This window comes from Poecilia reticulata, chromosome 14 (genome assembly GCF_904066995.2).
Source record: "Poecilia reticulata chromosome 14, P_reticulata-male-v2, whole genome shotgun sequence".
Taxonomy (NCBI): domain Eukaryota; kingdom Metazoa; phylum Chordata; class Actinopteri; order Cyprinodontiformes; family Poeciliidae; genus Poecilia; species Poecilia reticulata.
In genome coordinates, this window is record NC_088843.1 from 23,330,381 (window position 1) to 23,351,964 (window position 21,584).

Below are 21,584 nucleotides of genomic sequence, written 5' to 3' on the forward strand. Positions count from 1 at the left end.
ATACACAAATGTAACTCTGTGGGCCTGAAACGGTCGAAATCCAGTATTGTCACAACTTAAAAAATGTAAAAAAAAAAAAAAAAAAAACCCTCAAGCTTACATCATGTTTTATAATGTGTCATGTTTTAAAAGCACAACATGTTTTACAACTTAATTTGTCTGTAAAAACATGGGAGTTTTTACAATAGATGCCAGGTTTATGTAGTGTTGTAAAAAGTACAGCGATTCCCACGTTTAAATGTATTTAAATGTAACTCGGGCTCATTTGCTGCTTCAAACAAATGCTTTAGTGATGGCTGGAGGTGGTAAGTGTGTTGTCAATTATTGCTTCAAGATGGCCTGGAAAGCTGGGCTCTGTAAAACCTCAGGCTAAGATAATTTATATCACGTCTTTGATTGTCTAAACGCTCAAGTTAAAATGACGGAGCAGTGTTTGGCCTAGAGTCTTCACAGTAAATGCATGCGATCTGTTTAATTTATATTGCTTCATTCCTTGTGAGTTAAACTTGTCAAATGCTGTTGCAAGTCACTTTACAGATTTATGGACAAAAAAAAAGAGGTTTTACGTCGAATGATTAATTTTATGTGTGCAACCAAATATCTCTAAGCCACCTAAAGAAAGTTTCAGATTTTTCTTCTAGCATATTTTAACAACATTAAGAAAAACTTTTCTTGGGCTGCTTTTTAAAGAATAGGCACAGTATCTGTTTTAGTTTTAAAATATGTCATGGTTCTTCTATGTTAATTCATTGCCAGACTCTGTTCATAGTTTTGTTTAATTGTCTTTAGTGTAACTTAGGTTTTAGATATCTGCACATCAGGGGTGAAGCTGAGAATGTCTATAAATATTAAATATTAATTACTAAGGTGAACTCAGTTGTTTTAAAATGTATCTTTATATTTATATTTTAGCATCAAGCTAATGGTAATTTTTTTTATTTTTTATTATTTTTATTGTGTCTCTTGGTAAAATAAACGACCTCAATATGGCTAGCTGGTAGGTAGTTAACTTTGCAAATAAACTAGCCAATATCAAGTTTTCTGGCAGTCAGTGTTACCTTACTAACACTACAAATAAGAAAAGGCATTATTCTGTTCAGATTAGCATAGTTTTTAATAACTACTATATTTAGTTATATTTAGCTTGTGCCTATTTATAAATAAAAAAATAAATCCCTGTGAATGATCTGCTGCTCCTTGTCTTTAAATATATGATGTCCATGTGGGTGAAACTGGGTTAATTTTGTCAAAATTCAACAAATATGTGAACAACCTTAAATTGTAAGGACTTGTCTAAAGAAAACCAAATAAATCCAAGTCATTGGTTGGGAATAATTTTTTAAGAGAATAATAATTTTATTTATTACTTAGAATAATTTTATTTATCATAGCAGAATAAATTTTCTTTGTATCCATAAATAGTTTTCTATACTTATTGTTCCACTATCTTTACAGGTGGCACAGACTGGTGCCTGGTTACAAGAAGGAGTGCAGGTTAGCAACATGTTGTGCTAATCTTCAGAAATTTAAAGTCAAAGAACTAAATCATCTTGATTTTGATTTAGGTAAAGTTTTCCTCCAGTTTCCTTTTAAGATAAATTTCATAATTTAAAAATTTATCTGGTAGAAAAAAATTTCAGCAGCATTTTTTGACTTAAAATAAACAGCCTACCATATGCCAACTAGCAGACTGCTATCTCTGCTAATAAGCTAGCGAATATCAATTTCCAGGCAAAAGGCACATTTCTTGTAAGTAATAATTAGTAAATCTAGCTGCTTCCTACTTCCACTGCTAGGTAAATTTCAATATTAAAAATAAACGTCAGCAAAAATAATTCACAATTACTGGCAAAATGTACCCTTAATAATTTTACATGGTAAATTCTCTTTTGCTTTTCTGAAGTATTTGTAGCTGTCTTGTAGTATTGAGAGTACATGAAATATTTACCTGAGACTCTAAACTGGGGGATTGTTGACACCTTTATCTGTTCTGCCATTCTCTGTTCCTTAATTGGTATTTTAAACTAAACCTAACTGTCCTCAATTGAAACTGGGATCATATCAGATCATAGGTAATTGAATTCTAATCTGTCTAAATGATTGGATTGATGCAATTATCTTTATTTAAACTGGATCGGTCTGACTTCTGATGACATTTTCTTCTATGTATAAATAAACTGAACTGAATCTGCATCAAACGTAAAATATTTAAATATTTGTTTTACCAGTTTGTTTACCAAGTTTTTGTTGACTCTTTCAATGTTATAATAATGTCAGATATATTTCTGCTCAAGGTCATCATATTCTCAGAATGCCTTACTCTTGAATAGAGATCGGCGTCTGCATATTCCCATGCACACACCCGCTCTTGTCTGTGCGCTCTCAGACCTAATTGTCTAAGCCCCCCGTCCTCGACTCCCCCACCTCTCCTTTTGCTGTGAGAAAATTTGCTGAGTGCCAGATGAAATAGAAATCAAGTTAAGTGTAAAGCTCAGAGCAGGGCGGGGGAGAAACGGGGTGAGGCGAAGCAAACTACACTTGACCGCTCTTGACAATAGCGCCTGCTCCCACCAAATTCACATTGATTAATTAATTAGAATCCCTTATTAGCAAATTGACTGTCTCAGCCGATTATCAAATTCAGTTTCTTTATTAGATGCAGCTGCAGTGCTGGTGCCGCGATGCTTGGTGTCTGCTCTCCGTCTGAGGCTGGTCACTCAGCTCGAGAGTTGCACTCATCCAACCGGCTGAAGCAGTCCTCTGTGAACAAACTGTCGGACACAACCGATGATGATGAGTCCCCCGCTGGTGTGCAAAAGTACATTCTTGGTCTGAGTAGCGACTGTTGTGTATTTGAAGTATCATACTGCATAGAGGTTAAAAGTTCACGCCGGCGTAATGCAGCTGTATGGATCATGTGCACTCAGAAGCCTCTGGTTATTTGACTTTGTCAGTTTAAAAAGAAAAGCTTTGCAGACTTCTAATCATTTGCAGGAGTGGTATTGATTACTTATTTTACTCACAAAGCCTTTATTTGTAAAAGTTGTCCATATTTGCAATAGACCAGCACATTCTTGTTGCAGACTAAAACTTGTTTAAATCAACTTTTTGTCCTGCAAGGACATGGTGAGCAAGCATTTCATTTGTCTGTTGTGCATTCATCGCTGGTATGCGCTAGCAGGAGTCATATGATGATTTGAAATGCCGATAAAATGAGCAAACGAGGAAACAATCATCTCATTGACCTCTTGACTGGCGACATGTTGGCCTTAGCAGCATTCTCTACCTCCACGCAGTTATGCAGGCATCATAGATGACCCTGTGCACCACGGCTGAGCCAAAAGGACCAAATCGAGCAGCACATATGCAAACAGTGTTAATATAATGGCTGCCTCATAATGGAGTCGATGGATATATGTCTTTTTTCCTACGGCGCCAATAGAGTGGACATAGTTCTCAGTATGAGTTTGCTGGCGGACTAAATACATGGGACTGTGTAGGGCCATTGTGACCAATGTCTTTGTCCAGATGGTTCACATACCTTTAGTTGTGCTTTGGGTGAGGAATGCACTCCCTCGGGACAGTTCCCGACCCTGGAAACAAGGGCCAACATAAACACCCATGCCCAACCCCCACTGTGGCCCTCACCTACAACCCCTCCGATCCCTGTCAGAGCTCATAATGAGGTTGCAGCAGGATGAGGACTTATTGAAAACCTATAGAAATGTGACATCACACCTCCGACTGTTGGTAGCAGTTGTAATCTTCAGCTGGAAGTGCTTCCATCTTTCCCACAGGTTTACAAATGACACTTTTCGAGCAGAATTGCGGGTGTCAGAAAGGGTTTGTCACTTAATGGTGTTAGGATGCAACATACTGAGCAAAATGTGTGTGAATGCCAGGGAGACACTGAGTGTGGGATCACCGCCCGACTAATTACCTATAAAATGTGGTTCCTTCCACTTAAAGTACAGCAAAATGCCACAGCTCCAAAAAACAGGCATTAGTCCAAACAGGAAGTACGAGAGCCCTATCTGAAGCCTCCGTTTCAGCCGTCCTACAAACAGCGGCTGTCATGGAGGGATGACTCTGTTCCATCGTTACTGGTAAGCATTCAAAATAGTTAATTACAATCTTCCACCAGTTTAAAGAGGAAACAGTTGGACATTACAGGTTGTAAAACATTATTTTCCCCCTTACCGACTGGTTCTGTTTCTGTTCAGATTGTCAAACAAATTTCATTACCAGTCAAAAATAACCTGATCAAATACAGCATGCAGAAGATGATTTTATTAATAGAAAAACCCTTACTAAATTAACCACGCCTTTTGGGGAAAAAGTAAATACACCCTAAAGCTTTATCACTGCTGATGGCAACAACTGCCGTCAAGCCATCAAATAACTGGCAATGAGGAGAAATTTTGGCAAACTCATCTTTACAGAATTGTTTTAATTCAGGCACACTGGGAGGTTTTCAAGCCTGTTCAGTATTTCACTAAGACTGAACTTGGACTCAGTCACTGTGAACCCTTTCTGCTTTCTGGATGCATTCAGACATGGGCTTGATGGTTTGCTTTGAATCATTGTTCTGCTGATTAATCCCACTGTTTGCAACTTGAGGTCACAGGAATTCACGGTTCCTTCAATTACTGCAAGTCATCACCAGCAAAGCAGCCACAGACCATAATTCTGTCACCACTTGTCTGAATATCAGAGTCATGAACCCTGACCTTTGTGTAGGTGTTGTTCTGGTCGACTTCCTGGATGAGCTGCCAGTCTTGGAGTAATTTTAAAAGATCAGCCACTCCTGGGAATGTTCTCCACTGCTTCCTGTTTTCTCCATTTTTGGATAATGGGTTCTGGCTGTGATTCTCTGGAGTCGAAAAACCTCAGACCTGGGTCTTTCAGGAGTATTAGACACCTGCAACTTTGCTTCTTGTATTTTCTTGAAATGTTTTCAGACTGGGGTGTTTTTATAATCTTTCGTCCTCCTTGTCTTGGGACATTACCTGTGTCTCCACCAACCTTGTTTATGTACATTTTGAAGTATTGCATTAAACAATTTTGATGGAAATGAAAACATTTCAAAATTACTTCCTCATATTTGCTAAAAAAGTGCTCATGCTCTCGCTTGAGGTGGTTTTTAGCTTTTCTAAAAAAGAGTTAGTGCTCTAAAGGGGAGATGGAAACATGTTTTCTAATTAAGTTTCAATATAACAAACTTTCCGTCTACTGGTGGGTTTGTTCCTGACCAGAGGCATAAAACTCACTTTAAGCCCAAAAGATCTAGCATGCAGTGAAGGACTCGCTCCATTTTTCTAAGATGTGTGCTCCATGATAGTTTTCAACCTGTACATCTTGTTTATTCCATCCATGCGTAGCGTCAACTTCTGACGAAACTTTGCGTAGACTGCTTGATTCGCTCCAAACACGTGGATGAAAACACACTTAATTTGCATTTTCCTTTTTTTTTTTTTTTTTGACATTTTAATACACAAGGCTGTTAGGATGGAAACATAACTATTGTTTGTTTACAACTGAGGCCAAAGTCATTTGTACCCTTGGCATATATATGTTTAAAATAATGATTATGGAATTGATTTACAAAGATTAGGGTGATGGAAAGGAGACCTTCTATCCTGAAGGGTTTGGACCACATCACCACAGTTAAAACATCATGAAATCAGTAGAAACATCTAAAGTGCTGCTTGGAAATTATTCAGTCAGATCAGCTTGTTTTACTGGCTGCTTTTCGAAAAGGAGGACTTGCCGCCTTTACGTTACATTTCCTCTCCATTGTGCTCCGGCTTTCCTTTTTACTGCCTAACTTTTGGGTTAATAATGGCGGTAAAATAATCTCTCATTGTGTGGAACAGAAAACGAGTCCTTTTTCTGTTAGATACATTTTAAACATGAACAAAGAGAAATGTGAAACTGAGCAAAATGTGTTATGAGAATAAAAGGAGACCTGTCGCTCTTGGCTGTAATTTGTCCCATTATAATGGACTGAGGATCACTGAATGGATGGGATGTTATCCTGAGTATTGCTGCTGCTGCTGCTGCTGCTGCTGCTATGAAATCCTTTGTTTTTGAGTTTGGCTTTAAGGGTTTCTCCAAAACTTGGAGAACGCCTGGTGTCTCCTTGTTATAGCACCGAAGCTGTACATGCCATCAAAGCCAGGCACATTTAAAGCTTTGAAAGCAAAGGCTGAATAAGTTTGAACTGTTCTCATGTCAAATTCTCATGGATCACTTCAGAACAAGTCGTTTTTTTCCCAGGATTCCTGTGATAAACAGAAATATTCCTAAAAGCTTTTATTCCGACTTTATTTTTGAGGCATCAAAGAGGCAGAGGAGGCGAGCTGCATCAAACCAAGACCAGATGTTAAGCAGCTCGGTTGACAAGATTCACTTTTAAATCAGTGGAGAGAATGCGTTGAAATAGGCCCGGGGTTAGAAAGAGGCTTCCGGCCGGTACAAATGTTTCTAGTCCCCTTCTACGGCTCCTTTACCTCCTCCTCTGCATGTATCGAGCACCACGCTTCCTCGCACATCTGTCGGCATGTATCCGCCGCTCAATCGCTCTCCCTGGGCCACGGCGGGTTCCCTAACAGCTCAGTGTGGCTCTTCCATTAATCAAAGACACTTCCAGTGTCCCATTACAGAAACACTGCTACTCGGCCTGTCTGAGGCTGACAGCTCACCAATTCATCTTCTCTGCAGAGGAAAAAAAGAGCCATTGTGGCATGCCAGTCGCCTTTACCTGTTCAAACCGAGGGCTGTTAAGAGTGCAGGAAGACCCCTCTGAAATTGTTTTCTCTGGGTCAGGCAAACAACAAAAAAAAGGTAAATTGCTTGTCTCAGGTAACGCTCAGGGGGAGTCAGCTGGTGGCAGGCGGTGCACACAGGGGGCGGGGGGTGCAGCGGGAAAGGGTCAGCGACAAAATAAGAGGATGGAGATGTGTTTGTTAAGAAGCAGAGTTCAATGAGATGCACCGATGCATTTTAGCAAAGCGGTCTAAACGCTGTCCCGACACCGGGGCCTCCGCGCCTCTGCAGAGGCTGCCTGCCGCTAAGTACATCTCCTTATTTGTCCCCTGTCGCCTGCAGACGGCAGGTCAGGGTGTTTAAGTTCCTGGCGATAGAGAACACACTGTGGGGAAACATACAGCTTTAATGTATTTCCCTCCGCCAAAATGGGGGCAAGCAGATGTTTCTGTTTCTGTTCAAGAATCCCTTGAAAAATGTTCTTGTAATTCTGTGTGAGCTGTAATTAGGATTCTTTAACCATGTTTATATGATTATGGATAGTTGTTTTGTTTTATTATGCATACATTAAGACAAAAAATAACTTTATGTGACTGTCAGTACAGCAATAAGAAAAAAATGGAACCCTGACATTTACTGTGGTTATGGACTTCAACTAACACTTTATTTGACAGGGTGTGCATAAGACTGACATGACACTGTCATAAACATGACATAACACCTGTCATGATGATGAAGACCTTTTTATGAATGTTTGTCATGAAATGTCATTTGGTTAATATTGACATTTTAATGCAAAGGTGCATAAAAAAACTGCTTTAAAAGTCCATTAAAATTATCAATTTTAATGGACTTAAGTTTTTTTCCCCTCAGTTTTTTGAGGGGAAAATATTCACAAGTGAAAAATATCAAAGATAGCTGCCAATTTTCTCAGGTGTAAATTGAGTCCAAGTCCCAATGGTGCTGGAATCAAAGGTAAAAACAAAACCTCTATAGTTTCAGTTAGCATGACAAATGTTGCATGGGATTGATTGGCCCAAATGAAGAGCACAACAAACCCAACACATCAGCAAAAACGCTTGTTTTCAGCGGTGAAGCACGGCAGTGGTGAGGTCATGTTTGGGGCTTGGACTGGCTGGGGAACCTTGCAGGCAGTGAACTCCTCTGTAAACCAAAGTATTGCAGATTGACGTGTGAGGCAACTTAAGTTTGAACCAAACATCAACAGGACAACGAGCCCAAACCAACCAGTAGATCTCCAACAGAAGAACCAAAAAAAAGTGGGCTAGTCAAAGTCCAGATCTGATTGAACCTCCACTAAGTGAAGTGAAGTTGGAGAAAGGAATGGTTCAGAACTCGTCCTCTATGATATGAGAGATGTATAAAATCAGAAATAAATGACTACTTTCGTTTGTCTTCATGACTCTTTATGTTGCAGGTGTTTGACCCAAAGACGCCATGCAACTTGTTTAAAAAGCACAGGGCAGATCCAAAGTGTGTTCTACAGGAAGGACTCACATGAAGTTACGTCCAGGGGGCTTTAGCAGTTACAGTAAATAGAGTCTGGATGTGAGAGAATCTCAGTGGTGGAATGGTTTCCTCTAAGTCGGTTATTCTGAAGTACTTTGCTGGTATCCTGCTGTAAATAGACCGCACTGTGGAGTTCAGAGGGGTAAAAGGCAAAATAAAATTTTAAAACCTGCTTGCAGCTGCGGACTGCGAACTACCTGGTCCAGCGGTTTTTTAACTTCCTGGATGAAAAGAAGTGGTGAGTGGCTCATTACCAACCTGAGGTACAATCTGAGAAGCGGAGGAAAAAAGAAAAGCTCGCCATGATTTGTCCGTTTCCTGACAGCCCTGTGTGATTACGTTGCTCTCATTAAGATCAGATCTTTCTCTTTTAATGAACACATGGACGGAGAAAGTGAGCGAGGCTAAATGAGAAAGGACAGCTCTTTCCCTCCCTTCTCCTTCCTCCTCATCCCTCGCTCCACTTGATTGGCATAATGAGGTGAAGGCTAGTTGGCACAAAGCTGCTCCAGGGGGCAAATGGAGACATTATTATTGTGTGTGTTTGCGTGTGTGCGTGTGTGTGAGTGTGTGTCTTGGCGATCACACCCCAGCTCCACTGGGCTATTAATTACCCTTTCTGTAACATGGCATCTGCTGAGACGGGGCGATTGAGCGAGCATCGCTGCTCTCTCTCCGGCGCTCGTCTCCGCGGACCCCAGCTGCAGTTTAGCTCGCCGCTTATTGGATTCCATCTACATGTATGATTGATTCAGCACCTGAACTGTGCTTTTCATGACAACAACGCCAAACAAACACACGCGCACACACACACAATATGCAGAGGGGAGGAAAAGCAGCTCAGCTGGCAAATATTTAAGCAGGAGACTCTGTGATGACCACTCTGCTCTAGAAGACCGGGACATTTCACAGGCAGCTGTTTAATCTGCTGCTATCAAGATAATATCAACAAAAAATGGTATTCAATAAATGGATTTCTTTCATACAATTAAATATTTTAAGAGTTTTAGTTGATTTTGATGGTTATGGTTTATAACTGCTAAAATTAGAAGAAAATCTGGAGAAATTGAAGCGATACCAAAATCTGCTAGAGGAAGGTTCAGTGGAAGGAAAAAAACTGGTTGAAAATGTAATTTATTTATTGTGTTAAGCCACTGCTGAACCAGAGACAACGTCACATGTCATGCTCACACTAAAGAGAAAAGGACTGGAATGTTCCTCAGTGGCCCACGGGCCTGATTTTAGGTAAGACGCATTTTAATTAAAACTCAGATTCATTTTACTTTAAAAAAAGTTCTGTTTATTTGCGTGATAATTGTGAACACCTAAAAATATTTAATTTTGTCAGAGCAGTAGAGGAAACCAGGAGAAAATGTGAGCTGTATTCAGGGATATTTAAGAAAAATCCAGTGGAGGGAAAAACTGTGGTGGAAAAAAATATGCTTTTCTTGTGATAACACGCCTTAATTGGGCTTAAGAATAAAAGGATTGAAATGTTCCTCAACCTCCAAGTCAAAGTGAAATTTGCATCAAAACTCAGAAATTCACCACAGAGTGATTGATTTTAACCTTGTGTGGTTATTCTGTTCGATGATTATGGCTTAAAGATGAACTAAAGTCCAGTTTCCCCGAAAATTAAAATGTTCCCTCTGCAACAGTCAACGAAGCTGGCTGTTAAGATTTCTGTACCTGAACAAATATAATGGAAAGTTTAGTGGAAGAAAAAAAAGATGGGAAAAGGGTGCACCAACAGAATTTAATTCCATAATCCTGTACATTAATAGATAAAAATGCATGAAATATATCACACTGTGTAATTAATGTATGTAAAATACAAGCTTCTTTTTTTTAAAACTAATATCAGAAATAAATTGACCAGATATGTCTGTATTTGTGCTTTTCGGTCTGAGAAAATATGTTTTTGATTCTCCTTTTAATGCACATCTTGTATATAGAACCTCTGTTGTCTGTCTCTTTAACAGAGGCAATGTGGTATCTCTCCAGTGTGTGTGTGTGTGTGTGTGTGTGTGTGTGTGTGTGTGCTCTCTAACTCAGTGTGTATCCTCATAGGCTTTGGGTTGTTGTTTTGTTTTTATATTCAAAAATACATTACTGGCTCAAAGGAAAATAAATAGTTTGAACTCGTATAATTCTTCAAAGAGTTTAAGATGATTTATATGATCCGACAAGCAGACCTGCTGTCAGGTATCCGTTCTGGTTCTGTCAGCTCAGACGCTGTTAACAGGGAACTGAGCTGGGCAGTAAGTGCAACAGTTGTTCTTTAAAAGGACTCAGTAAAAGGAGCTTTCGGTTAGCTAGATGTGTATTATAATACACCGGCCAATCCCTGCAGAGGGTTTAACTAACTGATCCAACTTTGATTTGCACTGATCCATCCTGAGAGGAAAAAGAGGAGTGTTTCTGTTTATTATGCATATTTGCAAAACTCTGGGCCCTTCAGAACGAGCACCGAGCTCAGGGCAGATTTCTTGAGCAGACAGCAGGATAATGAAGGATTATGGAGAATATACATGACTTTATTCCGGGACGGCCTCAAGAGCATCTGTAATTTCACCGTTGCTGATCAGATCTAATGTTTACTGGATGCATCTCCTTTTCTCTCACGTTTAACCCTTTTTTTGAGATCTGCCAGCTTCAGATGTGCCTTCCATCAACATTTATTCATTTGAAAAGACCAGATTCATAGTGCTGCACAACAGGTGCATTATGGAAAGTCTTGTAAAATTTCTTATTGTTGGTAGCTGTTATTGTCAGACCAGTGTTTCCAGGATGTGTTTTAGTTCGAACCCAACTCTGCATCAGGCGGCTTGCCGGCCGAATCTGCAGTAAATAAATCAAACAAGAACAATTCACACCCAGGTTTCACAGACTGCAGTTATCTGGCCCTTCACCGATCTTTGAAAAACCTGATATGCCGACAAAATTGCTCACTTGGCAACAGTGCGGTGACTAAAAGAGGTTTTCAGGCCTTATCAGCGATTGATAATACCGGTGGTCATCAAATGCCGTCATCAAAATCATCAAGCAAATATGCATCGAATTTACTGATCAAGTTTCCAGTTATTAATCAAAGACAGCTCTAAACAGGTGAGTTTTTATCCTGGATTTAAAAGAACTCAGTGTTTCTGCAGTTTTGCAGTTTTCTGTACGTTTGCTGCAGATCAGAGGAGCATAAAAACCGAATGGTGCTTCTCTGTGTTTGGTTCTGGTTCTGGGGAGGCAGAGCAGTCAACAGTCCAAGTTGCCTGAGGCACCATCTGACTGGCACTCTGAAGATTTCTATTAGAGGTGCTGAATAATTTGGAGGCCACACTGGACACTGGAAGTGTTTTAAATGTTGTGTAATTAGCTGTGCAGAGGGGTTGAACACTTTGTGTTGAGGTTTATGGAAATGAAAGTCTCCTCATCATCTGCTCATGTTCCTCAAACAGGAGATTTAACGGTTCTGTTTGATGTTTACTTCACCATCCTGCACCCTGTTTGCTCTCTCTGCCACACACATGCACATGCATATAAACACGCACACACGCACACACACAGGTCTGGTGAGTCACAGCATTAGCAGTCATATCGATTTCTGTCTCTATGCTCCTCCTAACCTGTTGAAAGGGAAAAGTCCACCCACCGCTGTCTGAGCGCAGGTCCAAGCCACCGCAGCAGATTAATAATCTCAGAGCTGTTATGTAATATTATTATGACTTAATTGAATTACAATGCGTTAATGTAATCAGTCTTACTGTTTCACTGTGATACACAAACCACTCCCTTCTTAATGTCATTAATCCTGTTTATCCAGTCAGCATCGACACAAATGTCATTAAATGTCATTAAGTTTTTCTTTTAGTGACTTATTTGATCTTTTTGTTTCATTGGAGCTGATTGTACAACATAAAACTGCAAATTTTCCCTCTTATCTGAACCATGTCTAAATTATGGGAAATAGTCATGGCCATATTTTGGTCGATATTGAACTCATGATTATTTGAATTGATTATTCATTGCTAAGAAAAACTGTATTGCAGTTGGAGAAGTGAATTGCCAATTTCTTTATTTTCTATTTTTTGCTAAACACTGCTGCTGCCTTCAAGTTCATTTCAATGTTTTCCAGTTTCCATATTTTCATTCCCGTCTTATTCCCACTGTAAAGCGTTTGCCGATGCTACTCCTTCTTTCCTCCTTCAGCCATCTTTAATGTCAGACCTCAACATGGAGGTGAGGCCCTCCAGGGGGCGGAAGTGCTCATCAGTCAGGAGACATTACAAAATAAGAGCATACTCGTGAAGTAGAATGTCAAAAATAATTGCGTAATCATTCATTATATTCCATGTCTGGAGAAATTTGGAAAATAACAAATTGTATGAATGAATTTTTTACTATAAATTTGCTAGACAATAATACTCATTTCATTCAGAAACATAAAAATCTAAATTTCAAAACTCTTTTTTTTTTAGCTGGTTAATACTTAAAGAAAACTTTTTTTTTATACACACATTCATTCTTAAGTTGAAAAACAGTAATTTCCCTGGTATTATAATCTACAATGTGTGATGAGATCTGTTCTGGTTGGAGAAATTTTACTTTCATATATTTTTATTGAGAGCTGATTTAAGTTAGCTCTAAACAGTGAAACAGCCACTTAACAAACTGCCATGTTACGTTAGTGACGTTTGCTGTATGAACATTTTTAATCTAAGCATGTTTTGTGCTTAAATGTCTTGAATGATGGTTTCAATCAAGCCTTTGGAACAAAACAATCCCTTAACATGATGCTGCCACCACCGAGCTTCACCGTTTGTGTGATGTGTTTAGGTTTGAAAGCTTCATCTAGATTCTTCCAAACATTTGGATCAAAAGCTCAGTCTTTGTCGTTCAGCTCATCCATGTTAGGAGCTTGGAAGCTTCAACATAGGAAATCAAACAGATTTAGAGTTTACTAATTCATTTAGGGAGTATGTATATATCTGAGTCTCTGTGTCATTATTTGAACCCTAATATGCACCAGTGTGTGAATTCTCACTTGTTGATGTAATGAATTCCCGTTTGTTTCTGCGGTTTGGGCCGTTTCGGGGCTACGGTTGCGTCACATCTGGACCAGTGGGTAGATCATCTGTGGGATAGCACATTATCAGCTGACTGCAGCGCCGTGTGATGTTTTCCCTCGCCGGGGTCGGGGAGAGTCTGCTCTCCAGTGCGGGGAACGACCCCGACCTGACATACAGACGCTACTATTTCAGTGTTCTGGCCACGTGGCCAAAAAGCTGTCAGCACACATTTTATCCTTTTGCTCTCACAGTATATTTTCGCCTCCCCCTCCATTTCTTTCCGGAACGCTTGTCTTATGGCAACGGCGCCTCCCCTCTGTACACGTTGGAGGGGAATGGGCCCTGTTAATCACACAACATGTGAAGGATTTATAAAAATCATGTATTTAAAATTCTTTGACTTGACTTTTCCACGTGTTCTCCTGCAACTTGATTGTTTTTGTCAGAAATTTTCCACTCGGCAGCGTTCAGGGCAATTCCCCCGGAGTGTTCTCCTCTAGAGACTGACGGAACTGGCATTCAGTTGTTACTGAGACTCCCTGATAGGTGTGTTCTTCTGGACCGCACACCTTGCTTCTGAACACCCTGAGCAGCAAGTTTTCCAGGTCCAGCCCAGAACCAGCCGGACCACTTCCTGCATGTCTCATATTTCCTTTTTTTCTCTCCCCACTAGATCTGTCCTCTAAGACCCAAACTGGATGATTTTTAAAAACGGCCACTCGCATGCCGCTCTGTTATTAGATAGATTTCACACACTCAGACCCAAAAGTCTCACATGACCCTCTGCAGCGCAGGCTCTGATTCAACCCGACAGGAATTCTTGGCACAGACAGCCCACTCCTTTCACTGGCTGCTGTTCAGCTGTCATACTCACTCACTGAAGTTTTCTCTGCTTAATCGTTGTGCGCAGATGACGGCGCTAATGCGAGACGCAGCAATCGCATGCGGCATGTTCGTCCGTAGACAAACTGCGTGTTAAATGTCGGCCATGAGGCAGCGCACAGAGCCGCCGCTGCAGCGCAACAAGCTGCGATGATTCCCAAAGTCAGGTTCGAGGAAACTGCTGGGAAAATCAGTCTGTCTGCTGGAAATGGAAGTGTTTGTCATGCTTCATTATGTTTGGCTTTCCTTGGAGCGAGCTTAGTCTCTAGTCAGTCATATCTAATACAGTTTTAATCCTGTTAGTGTATCACTTTATTTAGTTTAGCAAAAATATGGATGATGGAAATAGTGTTGCAGGTGTGTCATGAATTATGCAGCACTTGTAGTGGCAAGTCAATTTTTTTTTGTTACAGCTCTTAAATACAAAAGTCTGACATCTGCTGTGAACATCGGAACTAAATATAAAATATCATTTTTAGAAATGCATTCATCCAGCTTTTACTGGTTGATACAGATGTTCTGTAAGTCCTGAAAGGCACGTTTATTCTCATATTTGGATATAGATTGTCTTTACATGGATTACATCAAACAAAAACTCATTGGGGTAGATTTTGTTTCAACCCAACAATTAAGGGTGTTTTCACACCTCAAAGTCCTGTAGACTCTGTTCGATTGGGGACAAAAGTTGCAACATTTGTTCCATTTTCAGTTGCTGCGGTTCAGTTTCTCACTGCACTGATCAAACCAACCAAACCCTTTGAGCAACCCGTTTCCTCCTCTCCTCTGGTGGCGCTGCTTCAAGAACCACTGAAGGAAACATGAAAACCTCAGAAGAAGACTCTGAGCACCACTTCCTTCTTTATGAAATGTTAACAAAAATTGAGTGGTGTCAGATTTTAGTGGTTGTAGGATTTCTCTTTTGACTTTGGCAAAAGACCACAAGCTATTTCTCCTGCTAGCGCTAGACCCTCACATTTATTGTGATTGTATTTACGCAAAGCGCCCTGCACTGTAGTCCACTTCCTGCTTTTGAAGTGGTCTTTAGTCCGCTTGTTGTTCACATGCATTCACACTGCATCAGAGTTCACTTTAACCAAACTTGGAGCATTTTGCTGAGTGGACCAGAGTCTGTTTTTTTGGTTGGCATTAGGTTTCGAACTAGAGTTTGAATAATGCAGACTAAACAACAATTGTTTATTGCCCCCTAAATCTAAAAATAAATAATTATGACAGAAAAAAAGTATAGAGAATATTTATGTATTTAAACACCATTTAAATACTTACATTTCAATTACAAAACAAAATAAATTTTCCATTTAAATTTTCAGCAAGATTTCTGTGTTACAATGGTAAAAACATCACAGTTTCACTTAAAATACAAAAAAAATATTAGATTATCAATCAGTCAGGCCATCTGCCCGGGTAGAACCTGCAGTCAGCTGCGATCGTGGTGGTAGTTTTTAAGCAGCATAACGGAGAAAGGGGCGCTCTTTTAGGCTCCATATTCTGACTATGTGCGTCTTTGTAACTGGCGATTATTTCCAAATGGCTGATATCGTCTTTCTGTTTCTTGAGGATTCTTTTTCAGCCAGCTGACTGGAAGGGTGCAGCATTGATTGTTTGATTAAAAGGACTTTAAAGGACAAAGAAATTACTGTTTTAGAAGATTTTCAAACCTTACATGCATTAAGCAGCAAAAATTCGTAATTTTTATTGGAGCGGATTGCTGAATTTCCATGGCTTCCATCAGGACATCATCAGAGTGGAGGCAGCCTGAGTCCGTCAGGACAGTAAATAAACACGCTCACAGTCCTGGAACAGAGCAGACCATCACAGCCTTTCTGCTGAGAGGGGGAGCGCTTGTTTACTGCAGCCCCGCAGAGCTGCGGGTGGGGCTGTTTGGGTCGCCCCTGGGTGCTGCCTGCTGCTCCTGGAAGGCGGACGTGCGGTGAATGACGGTGCACATGGCTTAGTGCCACCGCTGCCACCTGAACCTCCCTACACACACAGACACACACACGCACACAAACAGAGGAGTGTGTGAGGTCACAGACATCAAAACAACCTGCCTGCGGCCATCTCCAGTGTCAAAATAAGCCTCTGGAAGCTTACCTGGTTTTTTTTTTTCCCCCAGTATTAAATCCTTTTATTTCTCTCTTCATACACATGCACAGATTCTCCCTGAAACACACAAACACACCGCTGACCTGCGTTTTTTTTTCCTCTCAATGTTGGGTTTTTTTTTCCCTCCTTTTTCCAGCATTGGGAGGTCTGTACAGTAAATCAATCCCAGCGCCGTTGCATAATGGCGTCCAGAACGCCAAAAATAATCACCTTGTCAGCTGGTCCCCTCTGGCTCTCGCTGACTCCCAAAACTAGAAATCACAAGGTCCCTCTCCTGTTTCCAGACAAATAGCCATGTTTACACGGAGCCGTGCTACGGAGTGCGCTCCGCGCTGTCGACGCCATGTTGACGGCTCGCCAGCGTCTCCACAGATAAGCAACATCTGGTCAACATGATGCTGCAGGAGGAGCGGTGTGCATTCTCCACACCGCTGGCAACGACGTGCTAAAAGACTCCAGTTCCATTTACTGGAGCAACGTGATCTCAGAAATGATATAAGCTTATTATATGATAAGCATCGGTGTAATCACCTCGACCTGCCTGCTTTTGGTTATGCATTTTTACTGGGGAAGTATTAAAAGAGTTAGTGAAGGGTTAAAATATGCAGAATTCCTGGGATTCATCCACGTTAGGAAACAGTTTGCACAGTTAATATAAACCTACCTTTACATAGCCCCATGCTGACCTGTCATATTGACCTGGAACCATCAGCCAGGCTGGCGGTGAAGCTGAAACTCTGAACACATGCTTGTTTTTTTTATTTTATCTTTCATCCAGCTCAGCTTTGTTGTTGCTACCTTTCTCCACTCTCCGCATTTAAGTGCTTCTTTTTCTTCATCTTCCATCGCACATGTTGCCGCCGTCTTGTTGCGAAACGCAGCTTTTATTGATGTAACAGGTGCTTAGCTCGACTGTGGCAGTCAAAATACCACATCTTCTCCTCTGTTTGGCTTTCAGAGTGGAAGCTAAAGTTAGACATCTTTGAGGTTTTTCTGCCAATTGATGGAAGGTGATGCCGATGCATAATGCATGAAGAGAGAGGGAAGACTTTGTCTGGCTGCTTTTTATAGACCACCAAAGCTCTCCTACGCCACACACACTTGCACACGCACACACACGCGCACGTCTGAGGCACTCTGCGCTGTAACCTCTCACAGATCAAGAAGGCAGGAGGCATGAGAAGAAACAGGAGTCTAGCAAACTGGCAACATTGTCGAGAATAAAAAGGAGGAAAAAAGGAAACGGCAAGACGAAACAGAAATGTCGACGCGCTATTTTCAGACGGCGGAGTCGTTTGATGCTCCAACCAAACGAGAAGCATGAGGGAGGGAGGGTGGTGGTGAGGGGTAGAGAGGGAGCAGCAGGGCTCATGTTTGTCTCAGAGTTGGGCTTTAACAGAAATACTTTCTGCACGCGATCCTTCATGCCCTCCTTCGTCTTTGTTCCAGCGCTTCGGCGAAGGTGTCTGCAGGTCTGGTTCAGATGCAGAAGAGAAAAACAAAACGAGGGAAGGCGGCGTGCGTCGGGTTACTTGCAGGCAGAGCCCAGCTCTCCCCTGCCTCTCTCCGCTTTCAGCTGCGCTCTTTGCAAACACCATTTGCTGCTCTCAAAAGTGTGAAGTTATTTTCTCCCCATCCTTCTAATCCTTATTTAACCAGGCTGCTTGACTAAGTGCACGCTGTCATTTATAGTAATGACCAAGGGGAGAAGCTGCAGGGAACTGCACTCAGGCGCGCTCACACCTGTGTGCTGCCCTGAGCCGACGCGCAGCCGCAGCCCCCAGCCTCCGCAGCTTTCAGATCCCTCACAGATCCCCTCACCACGCAGCTGTCTGCAGGAGTCCTTCTTAAACGGTTTATAGAAAGGACCACCTCAGTAAATGTTTTTAAAGTTTTTCCTGTTAACCATATTAACACCCATTGTAAAAACAGTAAAATGGGACAGAATTTCTTTGGCTGTGTCATAAAAAACACCTCATTAACTGTAGAAAGAAAACGAACCTCCTACTGCCTGACTTTATGTAGACTTATATTTGAATGATATTTTAGTTTTCGAGGTGCAAGATTTGAAGAAAATGCCACATTGCATTATAATCATTGGATATTGAGATGGAGATTTTGATCTGAGATAAACCCAGATTTGAACCGCTGCTTTTTCTTTCTCTTTATCATGATTCAAGCTGTGTATACCCATAATATGAGATAATTTGATTGAATCATTAAAAACTGCAAGTGAAGTTGTTTCACACCCATTAATTAGTAAATGCTAAATTCTAAATAAAAATGCATCGATGGGGAAAAAACAACTTTTTTCTAGGTACTTTTTTTGAATTTTTTTAATTTAAGGTAAATCCATGTTCTGCAGCTGCATTGCTTCTCAACTCATATAATTGTGATTTGTATACAAAATCAAAAAATAATTATGAATCATTTTCGTTAATAAACAAGCTGCTCTAGGAGTCTGCAGTAATGCTGAAAGGAGCCCATTTTGATCGTTATTCCTGCATATTTACCACATAACTGAGAGCAAAATATCTTCTGAGTACCTCCAGTGGTGAGAGCTGCATGTCTACAGTATAATATTCACAGAGTCCAGGGGTAAGTAAAATGATGATGAAGTGGATTTTTGCAGCTCTTTAATGCTCTCTCTTAAACTATCAGCATTCTGTGTGGCTCATAATTTCTCTCCAGTTAAATTTTCTCCTGCCAGGCCGAGGATTTGTACGGCAGCCTTCAGGATCACGTTCTGCTGTCGGCGTCACCCCTCGCTGCATAAAATGACTTTGTTGGAGCAGGGAAGCACTTTGCATTGAGTGGAGCTGTAGAAGACGGGAGGAAATGGCTTTACTCGTTACACTGAGGGGCATTAAGGTGTGAATCCCACCTTCTAAGCTTTGGGGAATCCGGGAATCTGACTGGGATTAAGCTGAAATACTCTTAACGTTGGGGAAGCACAATTAGCAGAGCCGTGTTTTTGATCTCCAGCATTAGAAGGAGTTTCTTCTAACCCTATTGGCTCCAAAGAGTTAATAATTGGTGCAATTTTTAATTGTTACATCATGGTTTGTTCCCAAGTATGCGTTCTGTATTAATAAAACCGAGCTGTTTAGGAAACCTTTAATCAAAATGAAGTTATTCTCAAAAATCAAGCAGTAAACTCTACCCTCCACATGTGAGAAAAATCCAAAAAGCTGCATTTTAATTAATGTGTGAGCAGTTAATTAAAATGGATGCATCTCGCACAAATTGGAATATGATGGAAAAGTTCATTCATGTCATTAATTTGGTCTAATTACTGAAACTCATGTACTGTAAGGATTCGTGACACAGAGAGTGGCTCATTTAATCTTCTCTGAAAACTAGAATGTTGGCTTTAGACCAATGAAAAAAATGACTTCAGTGCAAAGTAACAAAGACTGTAACAGTTCTGGCTCAGATCCTGTTTGACCTCCAAGTTGTTTATCCTCAAAATTCTCTCCAGGCTGCAGTTATACCTGCTACTTGTACACATTTTCCTTCCACTACATTTTCCATTGATATAAATGCAGAGCTCTTAAAATCAGCTTGTTTGTTGGTCAGTACCTGTCTGCTGGACAAGTTTTAAATCAACATGTGTATGTAGGCCATAACATTGTTTTGTTTCACAATGTTCTCCTTTAAGCTGAATTTTGAGTTTTTATGAGCTTCATGCCATAATGACTACAATTAATAGAAATCAACATTTGAAGTGTGTTTGCAATAAACCAGTTAAAATGACTAGAGCTTTAGTATTATTTTTAATAATGAGATGCAGCTGAGTGTTGGAGCCACATTCTGCAACTTCTCTGTTTTTAATCGATGTTCAGATGGATGAGAACAGTTGAGGTGGTTGGTCACTAATAAAGTCTCCAACATCTTGGTTCTGGTTTTGAAGCTGTTTCTCCATTACTTTTCTTTCAGGACAATGTTTTATTTCAAACTAAAATCATAAGAATAAACAGTTGTATAAAAAACACTTAACAGGCAAGAGGTTTCCTGGAAGCAACACGTTGATTGTTCTTACTGTACGGCTTTGGTTGTCTCTGGTGTATGTGAACAGTTTCTCCTCAGCAGTCTGATCTGTGATTTTCCTGCGACGCTGCAGTGAAGTTGTGAGCGGTGATGCAGCCGGGTCCATGTGGAGCAGCGCCTTGGTGCTGGTCTGAGCCGTGAACTAAAAACATTCTCAGGATCATTTGGCATCGTTGGCGTGCCCCACCTCTCATTCGTGTCCTTCTCATTTTCTGTAACAGCCCAAACTCGGTTCTGGTGTTCTGGATCTCGCCCTTCACAGCCAGCAGCAATTTAGAAGCAGTATGTATTAATGGTGCACCGATTGGAGTTTTCTGGCCAATCCCAGATTACTGATATTTAAAAACTCTGATCTGCTGAAATCTGAGTGCAACTCCTTTATCTTCTTCAATTTATTTCATTGTTTTGACATTTTGTGTTTTCAGTCTTGTTCAGATTTAAGAAACCCTGATTTTCTAAAGCTCCTCTTTAGTGTTTCGCAGGTCTGAAAAATAATCTAGAAATCAATCTAGATATATACTTTTCTCTAAGTGTCTGAGGTCTTGCATTCAATTCAGTTTACTTTATTAATTAAGTGCTAACCAATTATATTCAATCCCATTTGGCTCAAACTCAATTCAGATCGGTCCAATTAATTTCAATATAACCTTACCCATTAGTCTGCTCCAATCCGACCAATTAGAACACAATGCAGTTAAACTCAGAAGGTCAATTAATGCCAGTTTTTTTGCAGCAGTCAATCTTTCTAAGGAAGCATGTGGTGACTGTAGAGAGGTACAGGAAGAAGCCTACTAGATCAGAGAGGAGACTCATTCTAGAATTAAACAAATTTACACAAAAATGTGAGAATTTGCACGGAAACATAAAGATAGCACCTTGAAGAACCAATTTAGACAGTTTATCAGGAAAAAAAAGTTGATTTAGGGTTTCAATGACGTCCAGGAAGTAAACATAAAAATGCCGAAGCCCAGAACCAGGAGTACCTTCCATTAGGGTCCAGGGGGCAAGAGGGAGAAAGAACAAGACCAATCTTTGGATCTTGTTTCTGGTCTGATTTTCATTCTCAGCTGTTCTGATCTGTAGAAAAAAAAAAGTGGCTAAAACGGGAGCAGAGAAGAAAGTGAAATGACTAACCTGCACAGTGCCGTACAGATCTGAGGAATTCAT

At 40.6% G+C, this 21,584-nt stretch overlaps 1 protein-coding gene and 1 long non-coding RNA gene across 3 annotated transcripts in view; one reads left to right on the forward strand and one right to left on the reverse strand.

The window, feature by feature from the left end:
* zbtb16a (zinc finger and BTB domain containing 16a) overlaps positions 1-21,584 on the forward strand; it is a 173,942-nt gene that overhangs the window by 41,280 nt on the left and 111,078 nt on the right. The gene's annotated exons all lie outside the window — the stretch shown is intronic.
* LOC103476320 (uncharacterized) lies at positions 15,485-17,428 on the reverse strand. Its single transcript, XR_535447.2, has 3 exons — positions 17,032-17,428; positions 16,356-16,424; positions 15,485-16,241 (listed from the first exon to the last, which is right to left on the reverse strand). It is a non-coding gene; the product is annotated as an uncharacterized LOC103476320 (long non-coding RNA).